The sequence below is a fragment of the Triticum dicoccoides genome, chromosome 2A (genome assembly GCF_002162155.2).
Source record: "Triticum dicoccoides isolate Atlit2015 ecotype Zavitan chromosome 2A, WEW_v2.0, whole genome shotgun sequence".
Lineage (NCBI taxonomy): Eukaryota > Viridiplantae > Streptophyta > Magnoliopsida > Poales > Poaceae > Triticum > Triticum dicoccoides.
In genome coordinates, this window is record NC_041382.1 from 172,224,455 (window position 1) to 172,236,317 (window position 11,863).

Genomic DNA, 11,863 nt, shown 5'->3' on the forward strand with positions numbered 1-11,863 from the left:
TGCCTAGAAAGACAAGTATTTAGGAACGGAGGGAGTATATTATATGCATGTGACAACAAATAATGTACTAATGCAGAAATGTCATGTATGAATTCTCATCACATCAAATGATGTTTCGACCATTTAGAAAAAAAAATCAAGCCACCTAAAAAGGTAAATAATAACAGCTTATAACCACCTAAAAATGATAATTAATAACAACTTAACCTTTTGGGTATACCTATGGTTAGGCTGAAAGGTTTCAATTTCGTAAAATCATCTAAACCAATAAGATGTTCACAAAAGTCATTACAATCTTGGCCGTATTTACATATCACACATATTACAGATTTTTTGAATTACATAACAATAAAATGAGTATCTTACATTTGTCGATCTTCTGTACATGCATGAGAAGAATTTGGCGGTAACTAAATGTTCTTTCTGAAGTACGATCCGAAAGCTCCAAACTTGAATGTTTCGGATAGACATGACCTAGAGCCCTCAAATGAGAAAAAAAAATCAGTGTACCAAGTTTTTTCTCCACCTCGAATTCAGTTTGAATACTCCTGAAAATATTAGATGGATACCATATGAAACAAAAAAATAAATAAAATGCTACCGGTTTCTGTTTTTTTTTTGGAGAAAAGGGATCACACTTGAAACCAAAACTTTGCTAACTTAGCGACTTGTGTCTTCTTAATTTTTTTAATTGTTACTCCTTATGCCTGCTATGATATGACACTTCAAACTAAAAACTGCAGTTCGCGCTTTGCTGACAAATAAATAAATAATAATGCTTTGAGATAAGATAATCAAATGGGTTGGGCTGTGTGAAGTAAGTAACCATCAGAAGCTAATAGAGACCGATCCGTAGAGAAGGATAAGGATAAGACGTACATACAGTAGTAGTGGGAAGGATAAGAAGGAGTCGCTCATTGTTCTGCTGTGGCGCAGGTGGTTGGATCAGCATGCACCGGCGGCTGTGCAGCCGATGTGGAGGTAGCCCATGTTGGCCGCGGCTAGTTGCTGGATAGCAGCACGGTCCAGATTCTTGAGGTCATCCTCTCGTCGCAGATCTGCAGCCCTGCGCCCCTGCCCGACGCCGCACCAGTGGCTGGTCTGATTCGGGTGGAACCGACCAGAACCAATCTCCCCAACGGCGTCGGAGCTCCCTTGGCCAGAATAGAGTCAGAGACAAAAGGTAAGAACCATGTCTCCACGGCAGTCATCTCGACTAAACACACGGGGATATGGGAGATTGTAGGAAAAAATGACTTGAAGATCAGAGAAATGAATCTGGTACAGAGAGAGGGAGGGAAAGGTCACTGCACAGGGAGCACCCATCTGTCCCCAACCAAACCTCGCAATCTTCGCTACTCCATCGCTTCGCTCAAGCATAGCCGCTCATACCATGGAAGAGAGATATTTGTAGAGCGGGGGAGAAGAAGGATCGTGAAGGGGAAGAGATTGGGTGGGGGATAGGAATGGCCATGAGGACGCGGATGGCCCGGCGGAGGAGTAGTGGGGAGTCGAGGATAAGAGGCGATGCGTCATCGGTTATAGAACAACAGGAACACGTCGACGGGCGGAACTGTCGCTGGAGATCCTTCGCTACTCTAGCTATTTATATTGGAGGGGTTGTGGGGAGTCAGGATAAGAGGCGATGCATCATCGGTTACAGACCAACATGAAGATGAGCCAATACTAAATTAAATCACACCATTTACTTCAAAAAATCATACCATTAACTGAAACAGAGAAAAAATGAATTGCTGACATGGATGGGTTGCTGATGTGGAAGGCTGCTGATGTGGATATGCTGCATGTTAAGATAAATAGATTAGTGAAGATGAACTTCTTAAGTATATAGGATATGTTCCCCTTCAAAATGGCCAAGTGTTGACGCCCTTCCCGCTCATCATTTGGGGAGAGGCCCAGAGCCTCTATAAATAGAGTGAGTCTTCACAAAGGAGGGGGGAGAGAGAATCACCAGCTCAAGAACACCCCTCGCGAGGCTGTTCTTCCCTTGTACTGTTCATCATCAGCCCCAAAGGCAATCCACCACACCACACACTGAAGTAGGGTATTACACCACAATGGTGGCCCGAACCAGTATAAACCCCGTGTCTCTTGTGTTATTCATCATTTTCATCTTAGTTCGCACGAGAGGATCAGACGCAGATCGGTAGGGGAGAGATCTCCGCGTGCACCCCAGTGTTCGAACCTCAAGGGTCTGCCAGAACCCGAAATCCGACATTTGGCGCGCCAGGTAGGGGTGCGCCGGAACCTTTCTTCCGTTATTCGCGTGTGACCTTCCGTCGTGTCCATGGCTGACGCTCGTCGGGCTCGCGCCGAGCGCCGGGCTGCTCGCGCCACTCGCGTCGCCCAGACGGCCCCTGTCGGCGGCCCCCTCATCGTTCCCCGTCGCCCGCCGCCAACGCCGCCACCGGCCCGGCGGGGAACGAGCAGCAGGCCTCGCCCCAGCATCCTTCGGTGCGGCGGGATGGCCGCACCGCCACCCCGTCGCTGACTCCAGCTGGCCCGTCGTTCGACGCCCGTCGCGCACCCGTGGATGCGCACGCCTCACTGCTCTTGCGCGGGAGCTCCTGCACTATCGCCCCGTCGATGACCTCTACGAGGATTGGCTCGCCCGCATCATCGAGCTCGTCAGTGCCGCCGGGGGCTCCCCCTTGCGGTCCCTCTCGCTGCCTCGCCCTCCGTCCTGTGCAGGGGTGAGGATCAGGAGGCGCCTCCGCTGCCTCCTCCCCAAGAAGGTGCCTTGGCTTCAAGGCGCGCAGCCCCAGGGCGGGACCCTCCACGTCCGGCGCCTGTGTAGCAAGAAGGGAGCTGCCAAGAGATCCCACGTCCTCGAGAAGGTGCTCGCGCGCTCCCAGCGCCGACGCGCCAAGATCGCGCCCCGGCGCCTCCACGACAAGACCCCGCGGTACTCCCAATGGAGGCGCGTGGTGACCCGCGAGAACAAGTCCAGCACCAGCAAAGGGCGCCAGTGACCACGGCGGGCTGCCTCGCCTTCACCCCCGAGCTGCGCGGCGTCACATGGCCAGGCAAGTTCAAGTCTGACCTCCCTCCCCGCTACGATGGCACAACGGACCCCGCGGAGTTCCTGCAGCTCTACGAGCTGGGCATCATAGCCACCAACGGAGATGAAAAGGTCATGGCGAATTGGTTCCCCATGGCGCTCAAGGACGGCGCCCACACCTGGCTCCTGAACCTGGCTCCCGGCACGATCTCCTCCTGGAGTGAGATGCGCACCCGCTTCATCGCCAACTTCCAGGGCACTCGCGACCGGCCCTCGACCGTCAGCGACCTGCGCCGCATCAAGCGACAGCCAGGAGAAACCCTGCAGAAGTACATCTAGCGCTTCAACTACGCTCGCCTCAAGATCCCCAAGGTAACTGAAGAAGCTATCATCTCAGCCTTCTCCGACGGCGTGCGCGACGTCAAGATGAAGGAAGAGCTAGCAATCCATGAAGACCTGTGCACATCCCTGGAGCTGTTCAACTTGGTGACCAAGTGCGCCAGGGCTGAGGAAGGGCGTCTCTCCCTCCTAGAGCTCCCGGCTGCCGACCCGGAAAAAAAGAAGCTCAAGGCCAAGGACGTGAAGCGCAAGGGGGCTGCCGTTCTAGCAGCGAAACCGGACACCAAGCGAGGCAGGGATCAGCCTGAGTCATCCAAGGGCGGACGGTATTGCGTGTACCACAACCTCCACACCCACAACATCAACGAATGTCAAGAACTCAGAGCCGTGCGAGATGGGCGAATCGGCCGACGCCCAGAGTGCAACGACAGGGGCTATGTCCGAGGAGGAGGAAGAGGTGGCGGACGATGGGAAGACCGCGGCCTTCGCCAGGGATGGTGTGACCGCCCTCGCGAGGACCACTGGCAGGATTAGCCTCACGAGGAAGGCTGGAGGGACCAGCCTCGTGAGGGCCACCCGAACGGCAACGCAGGACTCCCTCCTTTGCTGCCTCCACCAAGGAGGAACGAAGACCAACACCAAGACGATGGGGCTGGGGGCTTCCAAGAGCCGCGTGCAATTGCTTGCATCTTGGGCGGCGCCTAGGCCCCAGCTTCACAGCGCATCTTCAAGCAGTTTGCTCGCGAGGTGAATGCAGTCCTTCCCAAGCTTGAGGCCACGCGCCCTCTCAGGTGGTCTTCGTGCACGATCACATTCAGTTCCGCAGACCAGCTCAAGTGTGCGGCAACGACCGGAGTCCTCCCGATGCTTTGCTCCCCAGTCATCAGCAACGTGTAGGTCACCAGGACCCTCATCGATGGCGGGGCAGGACTCAACATCCTGTCCGTCGAGACGTTCGACAATCTCCAAGTGTCGTACGACCAGCTTCAGCCGACCAAGCCTTTCTCAAGAGTCACTGATGGTTCCACTGTTCCAATTGGGCAGGTTCGCCTTCCGGTCACCTTCGGGCAATGCAACAACTACCGCACCGAGCTCATCGACTTCGACATCACTCACATCCGCCTGCCGTACAACGTCATTCTCGGGTACCCAGCCCTAGCCAAGTTCATGGAAGTGACTCACCATGGTTACAATGTCCTCAAGATGCCAGGAAGCGGTGGAGTCATCACCGTACCCTGTGAAGAAAGGAACGCAGTGTGCTCGCTCGAGCGTGCGTTCCAAGCCGCAGCAATCGAAGACCCAGATCGCAGGAGCGAGAGGCCTCCCGAGGCGACCCTCAAGAAGAAGAAGGCCTCACCTGGCCCGAGCCACAAGGAAGAAGGCACCTCCGGAGATATTGCATCAGGATTCGCGCCTGATCAGGGAGCGCCGCCCTCTCGCGCATAGGAAGGCGCGCCCGGCGCCCTCCTCAGGCAGGGCTCGGGGGCTCTCTCTTGGAGAGCCGCCGACCTTGCCAAGGTCGCGGGGGAGGCGCTCGGGCACCACCTGGAGGGGTGCTTTCGAGCACGCTTCCCTCAGGAAGGTACAAGTCAAAGGAGACCAAACCCCCAGGAGTTCATCGCAAGGAACACCCATGAGCTACAAGAGTCCAGAGTCATGCGCGGCAGCCGCCGCTTACCTGTCGTGGCCCCACATCCGGGCGAGGATGGAGGACTGCGCGTCTGCGTCGACGTATCAGGGTTCAACCGAGCTGCATCCTAGGAGCGCCTATGGCCTTCGGCCGTAGGGCGCTGCGTGGGACCACCTCACAGCTAAGTTCGCATGCCCTTCGGCCTGCCGAGCGCGGTCGCCACACATCAGCGCCTGTTGAGGAGCATTCAGGAGGCTCAGGAGGTCAGGCATCGCGCGGTCCTGGCGAAGGTGGTGATTGTCCCTGAAGACCTGCACGTGCCGCCGGAGCCTCCCGAGGCCCCTGGGCCTGGGGGCTCATGAGGGCCGACGTCTTCACCGCGCATCAATCACTTTCTCAGCATCACTTCATCTTCAACAGCACCAGGTGACATCTTTCAGAGTTCTACTTTTAGCTGGGAGCGCCCACAGGGCCGCACCATTCCCAAGCCGCGTGGGTCCGTCCCCGCGGCATGTATCCATTTTGTTTATACTCTTTACTTACCTTGTTGGGGGCGCCCCTCGGGCTGCATCATCCCCACACCACTCGGGCCTGACCCAGCGGCAGTTGCTTTTCCAGCATTTACCCTAGGATGAAGTTGTTCTTTCACGCTTAATATGATTCCCATAATTATCACCTACTGCTTGTCGTCATGCAAAGCGCTTGCACGTTAAAAGGGGGGCGCCTGAGCATCGTGACTCATGGGCTCTTACTGGCTCTCCAGCCCTCACCCCCTGGCCTTGACCCACGGCATCGCGACCTGTCATACCAGCGGCGGCTGAGTTCGCTCGGGGGCCGGGACCTGAGGACATAGAGCATTTGCATTCTAACAACCCTGCAGGAACACACCAATTGATAAAGGCCCAGAGCCAGGCGCAACCCGCCTCGAGGTAGGGCCTCGTGATTCCCACGCTGGCTCACGGGTGTCCAGATACACCTCTCCTAGCCCTACCATGCCAACCACGTGTCCCGGCGGGGCTGTACACGCCCCGGGGGCTCCTCCCGGAGGGGAGCCCCCTCCCACGCACCAGTGGAAGCACCATGCTCCGCGCTGGTTGAGGACACTGCCGAGGAGTGGCTATGCCCGTACACATACGAAAGCGCTATGATCCACGCTGGTGATAAACAACTGAGGGCGGCCCACGGCCGTACCAACCTCAGGGAGCCCAGAGCTCAGTGTCCGGCACCATCGCAACGCCTCCCCTCGGGAGTGCCGCGCGAGGGGGCTGGACACGGGGGCTACGTCCGGGCCTCGCTCGAGCGCACGCCACCCAGCCAGGTCCCTTGGACCTGGTTGTCCCGCGCCACTCCCCGAGCGGAGCCAAGGTACGAAACCCGTTTGAGCGTCTAGGGGGACTCCTGAGCATCGCGACTCAGGAGCCTAACTTACCACGTAGCCCCTTACTCCTTAGTCCCGTCCTTGGTTTCCGGTCGGGGCTAACGCTGGGTGAGGTATGCGCGGGGCCGGGCCCTGCCGACGCAGAACGATCAATCCACTCCTCGCTCCCCCCTTCCCTACTTGTTGCTCGCGCGTCAAGGGGGACTCCTGAGCATCGCGACTCAGGAGCCTAACTTGCCACGTAGCCCCTCACTCCTTAGTCCCGTCCTTGGTTTCTGGTCGGGGCTAACACTGGGTGAGGTACACGCGGGGCCGGGCCCTGCCGACGTAGAGCGTAAGCAAGTAGGAGAGAAAAATGCAAATTCCGGGAAATTCAAAGCAAATATTACAAGCCATAAGATTGTTCCACAATGCCAAACACAAGTTTTAACGCCTCCGCGAGGCATGGTGCATGTGCAGGAATAAAACAGGATGGAAGTCGCGAAGGGATCACTCCCCAGTAACGCCGTCACTGGTGGTGGAGTCACGCTGGACGGCTTCGCCTCTCGAGGTCGCAAGGCCCGCGGCACCGCGCCCGGGCAGGACGCTGGGGGAGCGGAACTTCCCCAGCAAAACCTCGGCTCGGCCCCTCACGGCCTCAGCGGCGGCAGCGGCACGGTCGCTGCTCACGGGCTCCAGCAGGCTGTCGAAGTCGACTTTGGGGTCGCGCGGGTAGACATGGCTGAGGACATGCGTCAGCGCCGCAGAAGATAGGGCACGCGCCTCGGCCTCGACTGTGGGGCCAAGGCCGTCTGCGACGTCCTCAAGCGCATCAATGAGGAAGGGGAGCAGCTTGGCGGGGCCGTCCTCCGCACCAGCCAACGGCTCCTCCAGGCCGCTCTCATACAACATCCTCAGTATGCCTCGAGCCTTCTTCTCCAGCTCCGCGAAGGCCACCCGGTCCTCCGTCAGGACCTTCGCCTTGGCGTCCAGCTCGGTCCTCTCCGCCTTTAGCGACTGCTCCAGCACCTCCAATCGGCGATGGCAGTTATCAAGCTTGGCGTCCCGGTCCTTGGCGGCGGCCTCCCTAGCCTTCATCTCTTTCTCCTTCTCCTGGCGGCTGCGCACCTCCTTGACGAGCTCGTCGCGCAGGCCTTGCAGCTCGGCCTCAAGCGCCTTGCAGCGGCCCTGGGCAGTTGCAACGTCGCCCAGGGCAGCATCGCGAGCGGCCTTGGCTTGGTTGGCGGCCCGCCTCTCCTCGTCAGAGGACGACACGGCCTGGCTCAACACCGCTCGGACGGAGGCAGTAGAACTAGCCCAGCCAGTGGCCAACTCCAGCGCCCAGCCACCAGACGAGGGTCCACGCTCAGGAGATCCTCCCGCAATTGGCTCAGCTCATTGGCAACCTGGTCCAGGACAGCGGCGGAGGGAGCAGAAGAGACAAGAACCTGTGGAGTAGGCGGAGAAGATGGCAGCGTGACCACGGCTTGGCAGGAAGGGACCTCCTGAGCCTTGGCCGCTACGGCCGCAGCGTCGGGCACAGTCGACTCCAGGTCCAGCGGGGCCACGGGGGCTGACTCCTCGCCAGGGTGCCCCAGTTGGCCTCGCGAGGGCGGTTGGGTCGGAGAGGCGCGGGCCTCACTGTCCTCTCCCCCAACAGCCGAAGGCGTCGCCCCGGCAGACGGATTCGCCCCAAGCAGCGCCGCAGAAGCCTCCTTCAACCTCTTGGCCGCAGGTGCCGGCCTGGTAAAAGAGCGCAAACGTCAAGCCTCAGCGGCAGAAACCAAGCAGAGCACGAATCGAGCACTTATTGGACGTCGTCTGTGGACTCAAGCAACCTCTGGCCAAACTTGAAGCCCGAGAGCCTGCAGCGGGGGTCAGCCTTGGGGGGCCCGGAAGCAGAAGGCGCGTCAGGAGGGATGGAGCTGGCCTTGGACCCCCCAGGGACCATAGCAGACCCTGGGGGAACCAGGCTCGACCTGCCCTTCCTCGTGACCGAGCAAGAGCCCTCCTTTCCTCGCCTGGCGCCGGCCTCGTCGTCGTCCGGCATGGAGCGGAGGGCCTGGGACCTGCGCCGAGGGAAGGACTCCCCCAATCCTCGCCAGTCTCCTCTGAGTCGAACGCTTCCTCCTCCGCCTCTTCTTCCTCATCTCCCCTGCTGGAGCTGTCGGAGGACAAGTTCACCGTCGCCAAGACCGCCAGATCTTCGGGAGCTGCCGCGGGCACCAGCCCCTCACCGTTGAAGGTGGGCATGGCGTTCATCACCTGCTCCCAGTCGTCACGAAGGAACAGGGGGACAGGGGCGCCCACCGGGCTCGCCACGTCTCCCCCAACCAAGAAATGGAGGGCCGCAGCCAGATCCTCGTCGGTCAGGGCCTCGGAGCTTAGGCGCAGGGTGACGTCTGCTCCTCCAAGCCTCCACAGTGGGAGCGGGTGCTCCTGGAGCGGAGCCACCCGGTGCTCCAAGAACTCCCTCAGGAGCGTGGCCCCGGTCAGCTTCGCCGCCTCCGAGTTGCTTGGCTTAGGTCCGTGTTCATCCTCCTCAACACCGCCTTCGCGCGAGGGTCGACGAGCTCCACGCGGGACCATGTGTCAACGGACTTAGGTTGCCCCGTGGGTAATACCAGACGAGGGTGGAGGCGCCCGACATCCATCATGACCCACTTGTTGGCGAACATTGCAGAAAACAAAAAAAATTCCTATGGTTTCACCAAGATCCATCTATGAGTTCATCTAGCAACGAGTGATCGGATTGCATCTACATACCTTTGTAGATCACGCGCGGAAGCGTTCAAAGAACGGGGATGAGGAAGTCTTACTCGACGTGATCCAAATCACCGTAGATCCTAGCGCCGAACGGACGGCACCTCCGTGTTCAACACACGTACGGTCAGCGTGACGTCTCCTCCTTCTTGATCCAGCAAGGGGGAAGGAGAGGTTGATGAAGATCCAGCAGCACGACGGCGTGGTGGTGGATGCAAGGGTCACCGCAGCAGGGCTTCGCCGTTCTACTGCGAGAGGGAGAGGTGTAGCAAGGGAGAGGGAGGCGCCAAGACTCAAGGGTGCGGCTGCCCCTCCCTCCCCCCCTTTATATAGGCTCCCCTAGGGGGGGCGCCGGCCCTAGAAGATGGGATCTCCTAGGGGGGCGGCGGCCAAGGGTGGAGTGCCCCCCAAGCCAGGTGGGGCGCCCCCCACCCTAGGGTTCCCAACCCTAGGCGCATGGGGTGGGCCAAGGGGGGCGCACCAGCCCACTATGGGCTGGTTCCCCTCCCCACTTTAGCCCATGGGCCCCTCCGAGATGGGTGGCCCCACCCGGTGGACCCCCAGGACCCTTCCGGTGGTCCCGGTACAATACCGGTGACCCTCGAAACTCTCCCGATGGCTGAAACTGCACTTCCTATATATAATTCTTCACCTCCGGACCATTCCGGAACTCCTCGTGACGTCCGGGATCTCATTCGGGACTCCGAACAACTTTCGGGTTACTACATATTCATATCTCTACAACCCTAGCGTCACCAAACCTTAAGTGTGTAGACCCTACGGGTTCGGGAGACATGTAGACATGACCGAGATGGCTCTCCGATCAATAACCAACAGCGGGATCTGGATACCCATGTTGGCTCCCACATGCTCCTCGATGATCTCATCGGATGAACCACGATGTCGAGGATTCAAGCAACCCCGTATACAATTCCCTTTGTCAATCGGTATGTTACTTGCCCGAGATTCGATCATCGGTACCCCAATACCTCGTTCAATCTCGTTACCGGCAAGTCACTTTACTCGTACCGTAATGCATGATCCCGTGACCAGACACTTGGTCACTTTGAGCTCATTATGATGATGCATTACCGAGTGGGCCCAGAGATACCTCTCCGTCATACGGAGTGACAAATCCCAGTCTTGATCCGTGTCAACCCAACAGACACTTTCGGAGATACCCATCGTATACCTTTATAGTCACCCAGTTACGTTGTGATGTTTGGTACACCCAAAGCACTCCTACGGTATCCGGGAGTTACACGATCTCATGGTCTAAGGAAAAGATACTTGACATTGGAAAAACTCTAGCAAACGAACTATACGATCTTGTGCTATGTTTAGGATTGGGTCTTGTCAATCAAATCATTCTCCTAATGATGTGATCTCGTTATCAATGACATCCAATGTCCATAGTCAGGAAACCATGACTATCTGTTGATCAACAAGCTAGTTAACTAGAGGCTTACTAGGGACATGTTGGTGTCTAAGTATTCACGCATGCATTATGATTTCCGGATAACACAATTGTAGCATGAATAAAAGACAATTATCATGAACAAGGAAATATAATAATAATCCTTTTATTATTGCCTCTAGGGCATATTTCCAACACCACTTGCTCCGGTAGCCTTCAATCCTCTTCCCAGGCTTCGAGATGGCGTTGGAGCTGGAATATGCAATGAAGCTCGCGCATGCGAAGACCTGAGCACCAGAAACCCGGAGGGAGAAAAAGTGGCGCGGCAAGGCCACCGAGGGCTTCACACCAACATGAGCCTCGCAATAGTAGGCGAAAATCGCCAGGAGAAGGACAGAATTGGGGTGGAGATGCAGAGCCTGCAAGTTGTATTAGCGGAGAACGGCATGGAAGAACTCAGAGAAAGGAGGCACCAGACCGGCGACAATGGTGCTCACGAAGAACGGGTAGAAGGTGCTCCCCTTGCCCTCAGGCTGATCAGAGCCGACCTTGAGCACAGTCGCCCCCTCGCTGTCATGCGCCATCGTCATCAGGCGCGCGAGGGCGTGGTTCTTCTCTGACAAATTCGGGGAATCCAGGGCCGGTGAGTACCAAGCATCAGCCGGGGACTTGCGAGGAGCCATGGCGTGCCGGATGCGAAGGATTGAGATGGATCTGGAGGATTTCGGGAGCAAGAGGAAGGAGAACGAGAAAGGGGATCTATGGCAAGACGGACGAGAGCGGGGCAAGTAAGCCTGGCCAGGGCACCCCCTTTTGTCAGTTGTGCAGTTGCCGAGGCGTCGTGGGAAGTGCAGACGCCCACGTCCAATCAACCACCACGCGGCGCCCAAGGCCGCAGGCTGTTAGGGTCCGCGACGCTTCATGCTTGCCCCTTCGCTTCTCTGCTAAGCCAAGCCCGCGCGCGCCTTGGGCCCGGGGGCTACTGTCGGCGTTCTGGCAACGGGGGTCCCCAGACTTGCCTGCCTGCGGCCTGCGGTGTGGCTCAGGCAGGGGCCCAGCGCGGACCATCTTCATCAGCCCAAGCTCAAGACCCTCGCGAGGGGCCAAGCCTCGCGGGACGGACGACAGGAAGCTTCCTCAGAGGTAGCCTCATCAGGCAGGCTCGCGAGGAGGCGGAGAGAACAATGCAGGGGTACCTCGCGAGGATCCCATGACGCAAGCCATGACGATCGAGACCAGGCGGGCGCCGGCCTGTGCAGTGTCCTTGTTTCCCCTTTGGTACAAAGGGAGCAAGCACAGGCAAAGGTTGCCATTCCGGTGCAACGAGACCAAGAC

At 58.0% G+C, this 11,863-nt stretch overlaps 1 long non-coding RNA gene across 2 annotated transcripts; it reads right to left on the reverse strand.

The window, feature by feature from the left end:
- Positions 1-226: 226 nt before the first annotated feature.
- LOC119354042 lies at positions 227-1,560 on the reverse strand. Of its 2 annotated transcripts, none has more exons than XR_005170612.1 (2): positions 884-1,560; positions 227-548 (listed from the first exon to the last, which is right to left on the reverse strand). It is a non-coding gene; the product is annotated as an uncharacterized LOC119354042 (long non-coding RNA). The 2 variants fall into 2 exon arrangements; XR_005170613.1 differs by having other exon boundaries at positions 880-1,560.
- Between the last annotated feature and the right edge of the window lie 10,303 nt (positions 1,561-11,863).